The 18520-nt window shown below is 37.1% G+C and overlaps 1 protein-coding gene across 1 annotated transcript in view; it reads right to left on the bottom strand.

Moving 5' to 3' along the window:
* Positions 1-18520, bottom strand: part of TDRD5 (tudor domain containing 5) — an 88225-nt gene that overhangs the window by 61167 nt on the left and 8538 nt on the right. The gene's annotated exons all lie outside the window — the stretch shown is intronic.

Genomic DNA, 18520 nt, shown 5'->3' with positions numbered 1-18520 from the left:
GACTCTTTTTTTTTAATATAGTTTTTAAAAATTTTATTGGGCTATAGTTGATTTACAATGTTGTGTTACTTTCTGCTGTACAGCAAAGTGAGTCAGTTATACATATACATATATCCATTCTTTTTTAGAGTCTTTGCCCATATAGGTCATTACAGAGTACTGAGTAGAGTTCCCTGTGCTATACAGTAGGCCCTTATTTGTTATCTATTTTATATAGAGTAGTGTGTATATGTCAATCCCAATCTCCCATTTATCCCTTCCCCACTTCCCCCCTGGTAACCATAAGATTGTTTTCTACATCTGTAACTCTATTTCTGTTTTATAAATAAGTTCATTTGTACCATTTTTTTAGATTCCACATATAAGCAATATCATATGATATTTGTCCTTTCCTGTCTGACTTACTTCACTCAGTATGACAATCTCTAGGTCCATCCATGTTGCTGCAAATGGCATTATTTCATTCTCTCTCTTTTTTTTTAACATATAGACTTTTTAATGTAGAAAGGTTTGAGGGTTTTTTGTTTGTTTGTTCGGGTTTTTTTTTTTTGGCCACGCAGCTTGTGAGATCTTAGTTCCCTGACCAGGGATCGATTCTAGGCCCTCAGCAGTGAAAGAGGGGAGTCCTAACCACTGGACCACCAGGGAATTCCCTCGTCCTTTTTTATGTAGTTGGACTCTTTATAAAACTAAACACTGAAATTTTCCAGGATAATTAACATTCTCTATAACAACTAGATTGAGTCTTCAATTACAAAATCCCATACTCTTTTTTTTTATGCTTTTATTTATTTTTGACTGCACTGGGTCTTCACTGCTGCACGCGGGCTATCTCTACCTGTGGTGAGTGGGGGCTACTCTTCATTGCAGCGCACAGGCTTATGTGGTGGCTTCTCTTGTTGCGGAGCACAGGCTCTAGGCATGCAGGCTTCAGCAGTTGTGGCTCGCAGGCTCTAGAGCGCAGGCTCAGTAGTTGTGGCGCACAGGCTTAGCTGCCCTGCGGCATGTGGGATCTTCCCAGACCAGGACTCGAACCCATGTCCCCTGCACTGGCAGGTGGATTCTTAACCACGGCACCACCAGGGAAGCCCCCAAATCCCATACTTTTACCCAGTAAAGATTTTTGTTACTAATTTTCTTGTTTATAAAATTATTCAATGTTTATTAAACACATTATTTAATGCAGATTAGAGATGGGATGGTGGAAGGTCCCTGGGAGCCAGGAATGAGAGTGAGCCAGGGCACCAGTGGAATGTCTTGCCTTAAGGAGACAGGAAGGAGAGCTCCTGCTGTTGTAGTAGAAATGAAGAGGGCTTCCCTGGTGGCACAGTGGTTAAGAATCTGTCTGCCAATGCAGGTGACACGGGTTCAAGCCCTGGCCAGGGAAGATCCCACATGCTGCGGAGCAACTAATTGAGCCTGCGCTCTAGAGCCCGTGAGCCACAACTACTGAAGCCCGTGCACCTAGAGCTCGTGCCCTGCAACAAGCGAAGCCACCGCAATGAGGAGCCCGCACAATGCAATGAAGAGTTAGCTCCCACTTGCCGCAACTAGAGAAAGCCCGGGTGCAGCAACGAAGACCCAACGCAGCCAAAAATAAATAAATAAATTAAAAAAAAAAAAAAAGAAATGAAGAAGGACCAGTAGGGATACAGGAAGGCTCTGTAAATGTGGGTCAGCAGGTGGAGAGAGTTACTATCTGATAGCTTCAGTATTCTCTCTGTGAGTTCAGAAGCAAGGCCCACTCCTGAGAACAGCAGGAAAGGAAAGGGAGCTCAGACAGCTGAGAAAGTGGAAAAATAAAGTTGAGGAAAAAAATGGATGATTATCTAAACTCAACAGGTAGGCAGTAAAGATAGGTGAGGCCTGAGTTAAGATAGCAGGGGTCAGAGGATTTTAGTAGAGAGAAGCCAATGGCATAGAGAGGCCCCAATATGGTAAAAAGATGACGCATGGGAATAACTGAAAAAATAAGCTGGAAGCACAGGAAGTTAGGAGTAGAGAGTATCATGGAACATATCCAGATACCAAGGTCCAGTGAAGAGCCACAGAGTGGAAACCTAAAGTAGAATGAAAGGGTGGGAGGGAGACACAAGAGGGAGGAGATATGGGGATATATGTATATATATAACTGATTCACTTTGTTATAAAGCAGAAACTAATACACCATTGTAAAGCAATTATACTCCAATAAAGATGTTAAAAAAACAAACAAACAGGTGAATAAAATTTAACAGGAAAGCAAATAATAAAATTCAGGATATTTTTAAAATTATAAAAAGTAGAATGAAAGATCATGGAGTTATATTTAGAGCTGATAAGTAAATGTAAAAAATATACATTAGAAAAAACACAAGGATATAAAGAAAAATACAAATCACCTAAAATCCTATCACATAGACATAATCACTATTAATTTATTCCTTCTAAACTTTTTTTTAAATATTTCTTCATATTGCCACTTGGCCTGTCATTACTTACAAACTGTGTGACCTTTTAGGTTTCAGTTTCTTCATCTGAAAAATGAAGACAATCTCATTATCTCCTAAGGCTGACATGAAAGTAGGATCTGAGAAAGGGGGAATTAGATTCCTAAGATTATATAACTAACTTTCACAAAATGCCTCAGTCCTTGGTCTTAGGTTCTTTACATTTCTTCTGGATCTGCCATGGGATAATTCCCTAAAGCTCGCCCAGTGAACAATGGGAGAACCTAAAGATAATTGATTTTTCACATCCCAACATGCTCCCACCATTGAGGATTCAATACAACAACTTATTACAGTAAGTCCCCTACATACAAATGAGTTCCAAGAGCACATTTAGAAGTCCAAGTTGTTCATTAAGTCCAACAAAGTTAGCCTAGGTACTATATAGAACTGTACTGTAATAGGTTTTTAATACTTTTCACACAAATAATACATAAAAAACAAACACAAAAAAATAAAGAAAACATTTTTAATCTTACAGTACAGTACCTCAAAAAGTACAGTAGTACAGTACAACAGCTGGCATACAGGGGCTGGCATAGAGTGAACAGGCAAGAAGAGTTACTGACTGGAGGAAGGAAAGGAGGTGTGAGACGGTAGAGCTGAAGGATCGTCAGCAATAGGAGACAGAGGGCAAGCTGCAATTTCACTCACACCGGACGCTGATGGAACGCACGTTCGCCTCTTTGAAAGTTCACAACTTGAAGGTTCGTATGTAGGGGGCTTACTGTAAATTACCACTGTGCTAGGTGTTTCGGGGGACAAAAAAAGGGTCACTTTTCACAGCTACACAAAAATTCACCAATTTTGATAAGTTTTTTTTTTAATGCATGTTGATATGACAGCTGTCACAATACAATCTAACAAAATTGTTTCAAATGAAGCTAAAGACAACTAGGTGCTACTAGAGCCATCGTATGGAAAAAACCGAATGAACTTTTTAGCCAACCCAATATTTGCCAAGCCTGGGTTAAGATGTCAAAATGATAGGCTCTTAGCTAGGAACAGAATGCATCTCAAGAAGATAAGAAAAAAATGTTGTTTGCCTCAAGCTAGATGAGTAAATTAAGCTGACTTTAAACTGAATGCGGTGACGGAGATTTTTTAAAGTCTAAGTAATCCTGGGAATATCTAGGTAAGTAGATAAGTAGATAAGTAGAGGGTAAAAGTTATAATGTTGGGGGGAAAGTAGGAGTGGGAGATAATCAGTGATTGACATGAAGAAAGTAATCAAGAGGACACCCTGATTTCAACAATGCTTTAGTGTCAGATGCCTACACACCAAACAGAAAAAATGGACAATAAATCAAGTGAACAAAAGATCATAAATAGGGGCATAAATAAAGATGGAAAGTAACCCACTATATATATATATATATCATATTCAGATAGGAGCCTACAGAACCAGAGAAGGGGCAGAGAAGAGCTTTTTTTTTTTTTTTTTTTTTTTTTCAGAGAAGAGCTTTGAATCAAAAAGATATACTCCTCAAAAAAGTGGATGAAGATTGAATAGGCAATTGATTAAAAATTAACACTAGCTAGCCAATAAAAGCATAAAGTTCAACCTCTAATAAACAGACATTAATAGTCAGATATAGTTATTTGCCTATCAAATTGGAATATTATTTTTACAATAATGCTCATTTATTCACTTAACAAATATGTACTGAACACAAACTATGTGCCTCACATTGTACTCAGCACTGAATATACAGGGGTAAATAAACTAGGTATGATCACTGCCCTCATGGAACTTGCAGTCTAGTGATGGGAGACCAACATGAGACAGTCATATAACTACATAATTACAATTACGATAAACATTATGAAAAACCCAGAGTGTCATGATAGAATACTATGCCTGAAAGTGTTAGGAAAGCAATGTGAGATCTAACTTAGACTAGGGTTGGTGAGGAGGGAGAGGTCAGGGGAGGGTGTTCTGAAGAAGTGTCCATTTATACTGAGTACTAGCAAAGGTACAAGGAAAGAAGCACATACACATGCATCTTATGTGAGTGTTAACTGAAACAACTTTTATGGAGGACAACCTAACTACATACATGATAAGCTATAAAAGTACACGTTCCTTTAGATGTAGTGATTGCTCCTCTAGAATTTTATCCTGTGGAGTAACAGAGATATCTGCAAATTTGAGCAAGATTTTCATCAATAAGGTTATGTTTAATTGCAAAAATAGCAACAGCCTAAATCCCCAAGTTTATGTGGAATCTAGAAACATGGTACAGATGAACCAGTTTGCAAGGCAGAAATAGAGACACAGACATAGAGAACAAATGTATGGACACCAAGGGGAAAGAGGGGGTGGGATGAATTGGGAGATTGGGATTGACATATATACACTAATATGTATAAAATAGATAACTAATGAGAACTTGCTGTATAGCATAGCGTTTCTACTTTGCTATACAGTAGAAACCAACACAACATTGTAAAACAACTATACCCCAATAAAAAAACATTAAAAAAATCCCCAAGTTAAAAAATTATGGCATATCCATAGTGCCATTAAAAATTATGTCGCATTACAATATTTAACAATGTGGGATGTTCATAATTCATAATTCTGACTAAAAAAGCAAGTCACAAACCTGAACCAGAATGATGCTAAATTTTTTTTTTTAAAAGAAAAAGTCAACTTTTCTGGGTGATAAAAGAATATGTGATTTTAATTTTCTTCTGTGCTTTCCTGTATTTCAAATCTTTTGCAATCTATCTGTATTACTTTTGTAATAAGAGAAAAATTTTAAAAACATAGACACCTGGGTGATATTTAGAAACATGAGGGTGGAAGCATTTTGGAAGGAAGATACATGAAGCTAAAAGCAGAAAGGAACAGAAGTTACATCTTAGAGGAATATACAGCAGACCTTTTGGCCATATGGTAAAACAATACGTTTCTGATAAAGATCACAAAACTGGCACAGACACACATACAGAAGTGACGCTTTCAACTGATCAAATATTTGCTAAGTATCTCATTTGACTAAAAACTAGGCAGTATGAAATTTGACTTGCCAAACTAAAAATTTCATCTGAACTCACAGGAAAATAGGCAGGGAACAGCTACTCTAAGTTGGCCAGAGAATGCAACTTCCAGAGAATTGCACTAAAGAACTACTGAAGGGCTCCTTTTGACAGTAATTGTTTAATAGATCCAGTTACTTGTTGAGGACACTCTTAATAGACACTGGAGCCAGGTCATCACGTGAAATTTAAAATCCTTCTTTTCTTATATTCAGTACCAATCACAGCATCTAATTCATGTAAAAACTATCAATTATTTGAGTGAAAAAGTTAGTTGCAAACTAAGACCCAGCCCTGATTTTTAATTCATTTAAGACCAGAACTTCTTTTATAATTCCAGGTGTACCTACTTTAAATCTCATGCTGAATATTACAATAAATTTTCTAAAAGTAGGGTAGGATGGGGTACTGACGAAATAAAATTATGTTAAGACAGGACAAGAAAAATTAAACATAAAATTCTCTCTCTGCGCATTTGAGCCACTACCTGCTTTACTGTGTATTGTACATCTGCATTATACATTAACTAGATCCCCTTAAAAGACACAGGAATGCCTACTTGCCAAAAAACAAAAATAAAAGCAAAAAACAATTTCCTCCTGGCTCCAGCAAAGTAACTCCTGAGGAGATAAAAATTCCTTTCTCAATCCTGTAGGGGGGTCACAACAACCTACTAATTGCCTTGTTGAACTATGTAAACTGTCAGTATGTTACTTTGATGTATAACCCTTTGTCTCAAACACTGATGTAACTGTGCCTTGACCTCTAACAGGTGGAACAGCTTTCAGAGCTTTCTGAAAGACTGCCTCCTGGGTTATAATTCTCAGGTTGGCTCGAATAAAATTTCCCATTTCTTTCTTAGATCGACTATTGATTAATTTTTTTCATTGACAATACTCTTAGTTGTAAGGCTGGAGAACAAAGAAATGCCAGATCCCTGTTACTCTGACCAAACTCTCTTACGGGCAATAACCTGTTAATGGGAAGTGAAGTAACATCACTGTTAGCTGTAGTCTAGGTCTATACACTAAGGCAGAGAATTCTGAAGAGCTGGGCTGGACAGTGTCTGAGGCTTCATTCATTAGAATGATAATAGCTAATCCATACTTGCCCATTCACATTTTCATCCCTCATCTAAACTTCCTCGGAAGAGGTCAAAATAAAGGAAATTGAATAGACTGTGGTAAATAGATTATTCATGTCTTTCAAAAACAGGGTTTAAATTTTTCTAACCATTTGCTTTTGTGAAATAAAGCAGGAAAATGGGAAAAGGTAGGATACTAATGAACAAGCATGCCTGTTCCTCTTGCAGGTGAAAAAGAAACTCCAGTCCTCATTTTACAAAGGAGAAACTGATTGTTTTTTAAATGTTTTTTCTATGACAAAAATAATATACGTTTTTTATATACAAAAATAATATACAATTTAGAAAAATACATTTCTAGCCTATGACAGCCAAAATTCCTTCACTTCACTAAGTAAAAATTGACTAAGCAAACTTTCTTCCACTCATTAAGATGAGCATATCTCAAGAGAAAAATAGGCAAAGGAAGAGAACAGATAATTCATCAAAATAAATTAAAGTGGCTAATAAACAATTTTAAAAGTTCAACTTTGTCAGTAACCAAAAATGGATATGAAACAATTAGACTATGTGTAGCTTTCGGTCAGAGAAAATATTTTTGTATTTAACCATGTTTCAAGAATTAACATTTGAGTTTTTAACAACCACATGAAATCCCATGGGTTATATATCCAAAAGGTATGGAGAAAACAGACACTAACATACCATTTTTTGTAGAACATACTGGTACTTTTCTGTAGATCAGTTTGGAAAAAAATCATTTTTAAAAATGCAATTTTTTTTGATAAAATTAATGAAAAAGAGTCCAACAGTTAGTTCATTGTAACCTTCTGAATTTCAAAGATAAAGACAGGAATTGACAAACATACAGTCAGTTTATCTACCAAGGAAGATGACCATGCTGGTGTCAGGTCTCTCCAGCACAGGAAATGTCAGGAAAAATAAAAGAAATCTAAACAACGGGGAAATCACTATGAAAGGAACAGGAGTGGGGCTTCCCTGGTGGCGCAGTGGTTGAGAATCTGCCTGCCAATGCAGGGGACACGGGTTCGAGCCCTGGTCTGGGAAGATCCCACATGCCGCAGAGCGACTGGCCCCGTGAGCCACAATTACTGAGCCTGCGCGTCTGGAGCCTGTGCTCCGCAACAAGAGAGGCCGCGATAGTGAGAGGCCCGCGCACTGCGATGAGGAGTGGCCCTCACTTGCTGCAACTAGAGAAAGCCCTCACACAGAAACGAAGAGCCAACACAGCCATAAATAAATAAATAAATAAATATTTTTTTAAAAAGGCAAAATTCCTTTTCTCTATTTAAAAAAAGAAAAAAAGAAAGGAACAGGAGTGAAAACTATCTTTTGGCAGTAGGACTGTAACTTTCTTAGGCTGAGTTTTCTGTATTAAGAAAACTTCATCATTCAAAAGAAAGTTATGGCTCCCACCCTCCTACCATAAACAGGTGGAAAATAATGAGTTTCAGATGTTAAATAACAGTGTGCAACTGAGCGGTGAGTCCTAAACTGCCTCACCTGACAGCCTGGAGAGTTCAGTCTGTAGCACAGCAAGAGGTAATAGAAACAGATGAACTGAGGAGACAGATTCCAGTTTGGGGAGGAAAAGGATGCTAATATACAGGTAGGTATGGAGAGTAGGGATTGGCACAGAGAGATATAGCTCTGGAGGTCTGCAGAGGGACCCCTCAAGTTTCTGGATGAGCACTGATGTGTGCATAAGGCAAGGGAAGGGGATGTTCTCTGAGGCTGGGGAAACAAACAATAAGAAACAACAGGCCAAATAATATCCAGAGCTCACACAGAGCTGAGAATAGTTAAGTGTCCCACTAAGGCAGAATGGAAGGACCTCTTAACACATCCAGGTGAATCCTCAGAAAGGTAATGCCTCAGTGGTGGAGCCAAATTAGCCCTAGACTGAAGGTTTCTCTGGACTAGCAGTCTTAGCCTGCTAAGGGTTCTATAGCAAAATAACTTAGATTAGGTAGCTTTAAGCAACAGAAATGTATTTTCTCACAGTTCTGGAGACTGGAAGCCCAAGATCAGGGTTCCAGCTAAGAAATAAAATATCGCTTGCCATATCAGTAAATAAAGGATGTTGAAGTCATCAGCAATTGTAGCTACCCCAGATGGTGAGCCCTGATGGAACTCAGGATAAAAACAAGGAATGCCCACCATCTAGCAGCTATCGGACTGCAGCTACTCCCAACGGTGCAGCCTGAGGAAACTCAGGATGGGAAATCATAGGATAGTGGCCCCAGATAGCTGAGGTGCATATCAAAGGAATTATTTCAGTGAACCCAGACTCTTGCATCTTCCCCTATGCAAAAAAGTACTAACTAAATTCCATAACTTGAGATATCTAGTTTTCTTTTATTTACAGTAGTCTTTTGTTCCAACTACCTGGTATTGTTATAAAAACTCCTATATATCCTGGTTTCCCCCTCTTCCTCTTCGGAACAGTTTTCTCAGCATTTATCTGAGAGGCTGTCTCCCAGGCTTGAAGTACTAAGAATGTCTGCTGAATAAAACATAACTCTCTACTTACAGGTTGTGCAATTTTTTTCGGCTGACACAGCATAGTTGGATCCTGGTGAGGATTTTCTTTCTGACTTGCAGATGGCTGCCTTCTTGCTGTGTGCTCTCACGGCCTTTCCTTGGTGTATGCACATGGAGGAGAGCAAGCTCTCTGGTTTCTCTTCTTATAAGGGCACTAATCCCATCACGAGGGCTCCACCCTCACAACTTCATTGAACTCTACTTCCCAAAGGCCCCATCTCCAAATACTATCATATTGGGGGTTAGGGTTTCAACATATGAATTTTAAAGGAATACAATTCAATTGACAGTACCCGCCCTAACAAATCTTAAAAGCAAAACTCAAAATGATCGATTCCAAGTAAATTAACTGAGTGAAGCTCAACAATTCATAATGTCTAGCAGCTAATCAAAGTTACCAGCCATGCAAAGAGGTAGGAGAATGTGACCACATCAAGAAGGAAAATAGGGAATTCCCAGGTGGTCCAGTGGTTAGGGCTCCGTGCTTCCACTGCAGGGGGCACAGGTTTGATCCCTGGTTGGGGAACTAAGATGCTGCATGCCGTGGTTCAGTCAAAAAAAAAAAAAAAAAGAAAGAAAGAAAATAAATTCAAAACCCAGAAATGATAGAGATGATAAAATTAGCAGTTAAGATCATTAAAAGTTATTATAAATCTTATAAATATGCTTATGTATATAAAGAAAGTATGAACATAATAAAGAAATAAATAAAGGACATAAAAAAGATCCAAGTGGAATATGTAGAACTTAAAAATATAATGTCTAAAATGAAAAACAATCTGGATGGGATTAAATGCAAAAGAAGATCACTGAATTTGAAGACAGCAAGAGAAAGTACCTAAAATGAAGCACACAGTGGGGAGGTGGAGGGGAAGAGACTCAGAGAAAGAAAAAGAACAGAGCCCCAACAATCCACAAGGAAATAACAAGCAGTCTAATACAGGCATCCTAGAAGAAGAGGAAAGGGGAAAAAATATTTGAAGACAAAAATTCTCCAAATTTTCTAGGAGGGTAGATCTTATGTTAAGTGTCCTTATCACAAAAATTTAAAAATAAATAAAAATAGGGAATTCCCTGGTGGTCCAGTGGTTAGGGTTCTGCATGCTCACTGCCAAGGGCCTGGGTTCGATCCCTGGTTGAGGAACTAAAATCCTACAAGCCACGTGGCATGGCCAAAATAAATAAATAAATAAACAAACATATAAGATAAATAAAATAAAATAAAAATAAAGAGGGCAGGTGATGAATATGTTTACCATATTGGCTGTGGTGATGGTTTCAGAGGTATATAATTATCTCCAAACTCATCAGGTTGTATACATTAAACATACACAGCTTTTTGTACGTCAATCATACCTCAATAAAGATTTTTAATTAGAAATAAATTTCCAGATCTCATGAAAATTATAAAACCCTCTGCAAAAAGCTCAGTAAATCTCGACCAGAACAAATAAAGAAAACTCTACCAAGGGACACCAGAATGAAACTGCAGAAAAACAATGATAAAGAGAAAATCTTGAAAGCATCAAAGGGGGAAAAAAAACCCGCGTTATGTACAGAAGAACAAAGAATGACTACAGATTTATTGTCAGAAACTATGCAGACCAGACAGCAATGAAACTGTCTCTGAAGTTCTAAAAGAAAAAGAACTATCACCCCAGAATTCTATACCCAGAAGAAGTATCATTAAAAAATGAAGACAGGGCCTCCCTGGTGGCGCAGTGGTTGAGAGTCCGCCTGCCGATGCAGGGGATACGGGTTCGTGCCCCGGTCTGGGAGGATCCCATATGCCGCGGAGCGGCTGGGCCCGTGAGCCATGGCCGCTGGGCCTGCGCGTCTGTAGCCTGTGCTCCGCAACGGGAGAGGCCACAACAGTGAGAGGCCCGCATACCGCAAAAAAAAAAAAAAAAAAAAAAAAAAAAAAAAAAAAAAAAAAAAAAAAAAAAAAAAATGAAGACAAAGACTTTTTCAGATGAACAAAAGCTGAGAATATTCATTGCCAACATATTTATGTTATAGGAAATGTTAAAAATTTTCAGGCAGAAGGAACATTATACTGAAGGGAAATTTGGGTGCAAAGGATTGGAGACTTTTAAAAATAAATAGGTAATTTATTTTAATATTTTTATTACTTAAATGTTGCTTATTCAAAATAAATACTTTAAAGCAAAAATAAAAATGCATTAAGGAGCTTATAACATATACACAACTAAAATGTATCACAACAATGGCACAAAGGATGGGAAGAGAGAAGTGTAAATCTATTGTTCTAAAGTTCTTAATCTACATGAAATAGTATAATATTACATGAGGATCAACTGGGATAAATTAAAAACATATGTTGAGAACCCTAAGGCATCTATTAAAAATATTTTTGAAGAGTTATAACTAATAAACAAATAACAGCAACAAAACAGAATCATAAAAAATACTTAATCAGGAATAAGGTAAGGATGTCCCCTCTCACCGCTGCTTTTCAATACTGTTCTAGGAGTCCTAGATAATTCAGTAAGATAAGAAAAGGAAATAGAAAGTACAGCTGACCCTTGAACAACATGGATTTGAACTGTACAGATCCACTTACACACAGATTTGTTTCAGTAAATATATTAAAAAGTTTTGGAGGTTTATGACAAGTTGAATAAACTTGTAGGTGAACCACGTAGCCTAGAAATATTCAAAAAAAATTTTAAAGGTATGTCATGAATGCATAAAATACATGTAAATACTGGTCTATCCTTACATAGGCATAAGATGAGTGATATTTAATATAAAAATAATGTCTTCATTTTCTTACTGTTTTATAACTGTGCTTTCAAAGAATTATATTACTATACAGTATGTCTCTCGTAATTGGAGAAACTGCTCATCAGCCTATAATCACAGGTAAGTGGTTTTTTAAAAAAATGAAACAATGCTTCCAATACTGTATTATGAATATAATACTGAATGTCATAAAAATTTTATAAGTCATTCGTTAGTGTACAGGCTAGGCTACCATGAAGCAATCATATCGATTACTTTAGGCTATCATAAAGCAATCACATTGCTGCTTCTACAACATCAATGCATGAATCACTGTACCTGTAACTAATATTATTTTCTGTTTCACATTATCTTTTCATTTCTGATGTCTAGTGTTAGTAATATGTATAATATATACAGTGTTTTGTATCATGTAAAACAATATTGATATAAGTACTGACAGATAATTCATCTTGTAAACAGACAATATAAACTTATGCTATTGATAAATATAGTAGAGTTCTGTAAATGTATTTTTCTTATGATTTTCTTAACACTTTTTCTCTAGCTTCCTGTATTACAAGAATACAGTATATACTACATATAATATATAAAACATGTTAATAAAATGTTTATGTTATCAGAAAGGCTTCTGGTCAACAGTAGGTTATCAGTAGTTGTTTTGGGGGAGTCAAAACATGTATGCAGATTTTTGACTGTGCAAGGGGTAGGCACCCCTAACCCCTGCAGTATTCAAGGGTCAACTGTATAATAATTCAGAAGGAAGAAATACAACTATCTTTGCTTGAAGATGACACAGTTGTCTATACAGAAATCCCAAAGAATCAACCAAAAAACTGGAATGAATATGCAATTATAGCAATGTTGGAGAATACAAAGTTAATAATACAAAAGCCAATCACTTTCCTATATACCAGCAAGGAACAAGTGGAATTCTAAAGGAAAAACACATAGCCATTTACATTAGTGTCCCCAAAATGAAACACTTAGATATAAATCTAACAAAATAGGTGCAAAATCTATATGAGGAACAATAAAAAACACTGATGAAAGATATCAAAGAACTACTACTAAATAAATGGAGAGATATTCCATGTTCACAGACAGGAAGACTCAATACTGTCAAGATGTCAGTTCTTCCCAACTTGATCTATAGATTCAATCCAATCCCAATCAAAATCCCAGCAAGTTTTTTGGGGAGGATATCAACAAATCAATTCTAAAGTTTATATGGAGAGACAAAAGACCCAGAATAGCTACCTCAATATTGAAAGAGAGGAACAAATTTGGAGGACTGACACCATCCGACTTCAAGATTTACTATCAATACAAAGCTACAGTAATCAAGGCAGTGTGGTATTGGCAAAAGAACAGACAAATAGGGGCTTCCCTGGTGGCGCAGTGGTTGAGAGTCTGCCTGCCAATGCAGGGAACACGGGTTCGTGCCCTGGTCCGGGAAGATCCCACATGCTGCAGAGCGGCTGGGCCCGTGAGCCATGACCACTGAGCCAGCGCGTCTGGAGCCTGTGCTCCGCAACGGGAGAGGCCACAATAGTGAGAGGCCCGCATACTGCAAAAAAAAAAAAAAAAAAAAAAAAAAAAAAAAAAAGAACAGACAAATAGACCAATGGAACAGAACAAAGAATGCTGATATAGATCCACAAAAATATAGCCAACTGATCTTTGCCAAAGAGAAAAGGCAATACAATGGAGAGAAGAGAATCTTCAACAGTGGTGCTGGAAAAACTAGACAGCCACGTGCAAGAAACTGAATCTAGAGACAGACCTTACACCCTTCACAAAAATTAACTTAACATGGATCACAGACCTAAGTGTAAAATACAGACTATTAAAACTCCTAGAAGAGAACATAGGAGAACACATAGATGACCTTGGGTATGGTGATGACGTTTTAGATACAACACCAAAGATATGATCCAAAAAAGAAATAAGTGACAAGCAGGACTTCATTAAAATTAAAAACTTCTGCTCTGTGAAAGCAACATCAAAAGAATGAAAAGACAAGCCAAAAACTGCCAAAAAAAATTGCAAAAGACATATCTGATAAAGAGTTGTCATACAAAATATACAAAGAACCCTTAAAACTCAACAGTAAGAAAACAAACAACCTAATTAAAAACTGGGCAAAAGATCTGAACAGGGCTTCCCTGGTGGTGCAGTGGTTGAGAGTCCGCCTGCCGATGCAGGGGACACGGGTTCGTGCCCCGGTCCGGGAAGGTCCCACATGTCGCGGAGCGGCTGGGCCCGTGAGCCATGGCCGCTGAGCCTGCGCGTCCGGAGCCTGTGCTTCGCAACGGGAGAGGCCACAGCAGTGAGAGGCCCGCGTACTGCAAAAAAAAAAAAAAAAAAAAAGAAAAAAAAAAAAAAAGATCTGAACAGACATCTCACCAAAGAAGATATACAGATAGCAAAGTAAGCCTATTAAAAGATGTTCAACATCATATGTCATTAGAGAATTGTAAATTAAAACAACAGTGAGATACCACTATATACCTAGTAGAACGGCCAAAATCCAAAACACTGACAACACCAAATGCTAATGAGGATGTGGAGCAACAGGAACTCTCATTCACTGCTGGTGGGAATGCAAAATGATACAGCCACTTTGAAAGAGAGTTTGGCAGTTTCTTGCAAAACTAAACTAAACTCTTATCATACGATAGAGCTATCATGCTCCTTGGTATTTACCCAAAGGAGCTGAAAACTTATGTCTACACAAAACACTGCACACAGATGTTTATAGCAGCTTTACTCATAACCAAAACCTGGAAGCAACCAAGATGTCCTTCAGTAGGTAAATGGATAGATAAACTGCAATGTATGCACACTATGGAATATTACTCAGCACAAAAAAATGAGCTATCCAGCCATGAAAAGACACGGAGGAACCTTAAATGCATATCATTAAGTGAAAGAAGGCAATTTAAAAGGCAACATTTGTATGATTCCAACTATATGACATTCTAGAAAACAGAGAACTATAGAAACAGTAAAAAGATCAGTGGTTGCTAGGGGCTAGGGAGGAGGGAGAGAAGAGCAGATGGAGGACAGAGGATCTGAGGGGCAGTGAAACTATTCTGTGTGATACTACAATGGTGGATATATGTCATTACACATTTGTCAAAACCCACAGAATTTACAATACCAAGAGTGAACCCTAATGTAAACTGTAGACTTTGGGTGATTGTGATGTGTCAGTGGAGGTTCACCAACTGTAACAAAGGTACCACTCTGCTGCAGGATGCTCATAGTAGAAGAGGCTGCATGAATGTGGGGGCAGGGAGTATATGGGGACCCTCTCTACTTTCTGTTCAACTTTGCTGTGAACCTAAAATTGGTTTAAAATTTTTATTTTTAAAAATTAATCCAAAAGAAAAAAATAGGAAAAACCCCCACAAAAATCAGACTTAAATCAAACCATACCAGTAATTACACTAAATATAAATGGTATACACACCCCCATTAAATGACAGAGATTGACAGATTAAATAAAGAAGCAAGACAACCATATACTGTCTAAAGGAAACACATTTTAAATATAAAACAGGTATGTTAAAAATAAAAGTATATAAAAAGATACACAGTGCTAACATCTAAAGAAAGCTAACATCACTATGGTAATATCAAACAAAGTAGACTCCAAAACAAGGAACATTATGAGCCATAAAGAGGGACATTTCATAATGATAAATAGGGCAATTCATCAGGAACACATATCAATCCTATATATGTATGCACCTAACAGAGACTTATAATATCTGAAGCTGAAAGGTAAAATAGACAAATTCACAAGTATATTTGAAGATTTCAACACTGATCCTGCAGTAATTAATGGAAAAAGTAGGAAAACATCAGTAAAAATATAGAATTCCTGAATAACACTATAACCAACTTTACTAATTGACATTTATAGAACCCTCTACCCAAATATAGCAGAGAACACTCTACCCAAACATTCCCCCACATAAATATATTTTGCACCACATAAGTCTCAATATATTTACAAGGAATGAAATCAGACTATGTTTTCTTAACACAATCAAATTAAATTATAACTCAACAACATCTCTGAAAAGCCCCCAAATATTGGAAATTAAACAACATGCTGTTAAATAACCCATAAGACAAAAGAAATCACAAAGGAAATTAGAAAATATTTTGAACTAAATGAAAATACATCACATCAAAATTTGTGAGATACAGCTAAAGTAGTACTTAGAGAAAATCCATAGCCTTAAATGTTTATATTAGAAAAGAAGGACCAAAATCAATGACCAAATTTTCTTTTCTTGCTCTTAAGGTAAATATTAACCCAAAATAAACAGAAAGAAGGAAATAATACAGATAAGCACAGAAATAAATGAAATAGAAAACAGGTGGGAAAAATCAATAAAACCAAAAGCTGGTTCTTTGAAAAATCACTGGATAAATCTTTAGCCAGACTGATCATGAAACAAAGAGAAATTATCAATATTAGGAATGAAAGAAGGAGCTTCACCACAGATCCTACAGATCTTAAAAAGACAATGAGTGAATATTATAAACAAACTTATTTCAACAACTTTGACAACTGAGATGAAATGGACATCTTCTTGAAAGACAAAGTATCAAGGCTCATTCAAAAAGAAATGGATAATCTGGGACTTCCCTGGTGGTGCAGTGGTTGAGAATCCGCCTGCCAGTGCAGGGAACACAGGTTCGAGCCCTGGTCCAGGAATATCCCACATGCCACAGAGCAACTAAGTCCATGTGCCACAACTACTGAGCCTGCATGCCACAACTACTGAAGATCGCACACCTACAGCCCATGCTCCGCAACAAAGAGAAGCCACTGCAATGAGAACCCCGTGCACCACAACGAAGAGTAGCCCCCACTTGCTGCAACTAGATAAAGCCTGCATGCAGCAAGGAAGGCAGAATGCAGCCAAAAATAAATAAATAAATAAATAAATAAATTTATTTAAAAAGAAAAGAAATGGATAATCTGAATAGCTCTTTATCTGTTAAAGAAACTGGGTCTGTAATTTAAAATCATTACCCAAAAAATCCCCAGGCCCAGACTGCTTCACTGCTAAATTCAGTGGAATGTTTAGGGAAACCTAATACAAACTCTTGCCAAAAAAAAGAAGGAAAACGTCCCAACTCAGTTCAAAAGGCCTGTATTACCATGATTCCAGAACCAGATAAAACATTACAAGAAAACTACAGAAAAATATACCTTATGAACATTAACACTAAGGTCCTTACCAAGAAAACAGCAAATCACATCCAGCAATATATAAAAAGGCTAACACATGATGACCAACATGCTGGATTCATTCAGCAACATAAGGTTGCTTTAACGCTAAGAAAAAAAACAAATCAATGTAATTTATCACATAAAGAGATTAAAAAAGAAAAAGCTCTATAGAATTCTGACTCCAATTACAATGTGTGTGAGGGTGTTTCCCCATATCCAAGCAATTCTTCAACACAAGCTGGGTGTCCTACAATTCAACTCAATTCTGACACTGGAGATCGCATTCAGATTCCAAGGTTAAGGGTCAAGTTCTACAAGACTGAACCCCCACCCCATCCTCTGACTTCAGATGACAATTGCAAGTCCAGGTTGTTACCTGAGCTTCTGATCCAGTGGCTACAAATCAGGTTTCCACAACCCTCTCCCTGGGTTCAATTTAATTTGCTATAATGGCTCAAAGAACTCAGAGAACATTTTAATTACTGGATTACAGGTTTATCATAAAAGGATATAACTCTACACCATACACAAAAAGTAACTCAAAATGGATTAAAAACCTGAACGTAAGACCAGAAAACATAAAAATTCTAGAAGAAAACTTAGATGGTGAACTCCTTGACCTTGGTCTTGGAAATGATATTTTGAATTTGACACTGAACGTAAAGGCAGCAAAAGCAAAAATAAACAAGTGGGACTACATCAAACTAAAAATCTACGGCACAGAAAAGAAGACCTCGATAAAATGAATGGGAGAAAATATTTTCAAATCTTATATTTGATAAGGGGTTAATATCCAAAATATATAAAGGACTCTCACAACTCAACATCAAGAAAACCCTAAATAATTCAATTAAAAAATGAGCAGAGGATCTGAACATTTTCCCAAAAACATATAGATGGCCAATAGGTAATGACAAGTGGCTTGATATCAGTAATCATCAGGGAAATGCAAACCAAACCACAATGAAATATCACCTAAAACCTGTTAGAATGACTATTATCAAAAAGACTAGAAATAACAAATGTTGGCAAAGGTGTGGAGAAAAGGGAACCCTTGTGCACTGTTGGGGGGAATATTAATTGGTGCAGCTACTATGGAGAACAGTACAGAGAAACACCATATCATCCAGCAACTCCACCACTGGGTATTTATCCGAAGGAAACAAAAACACTAACTCAAAAAGATATCTGCACTCCCATGTTGACTGCAGCATTATTTACAATAGCCAAGACATGGAAACAACCTAAGTGTCCATTGAAGGATAAATGGATAAAGAAGTTGTGGAATATGTATATCAGCTATAAAACCAG

The sequence above is a fragment of the Mesoplodon bidens genome, assembly GCF_964165515.1.
Source record: "Mesoplodon bidens genome assembly, chromosome: 2".
Classification (NCBI taxonomy): domain Eukaryota; kingdom Metazoa; phylum Chordata; class Mammalia; order Artiodactyla; family Ziphiidae; genus Mesoplodon; species Mesoplodon bidens.
This window is presented reverse-complemented; position numbering and strand designations above follow the sequence as displayed.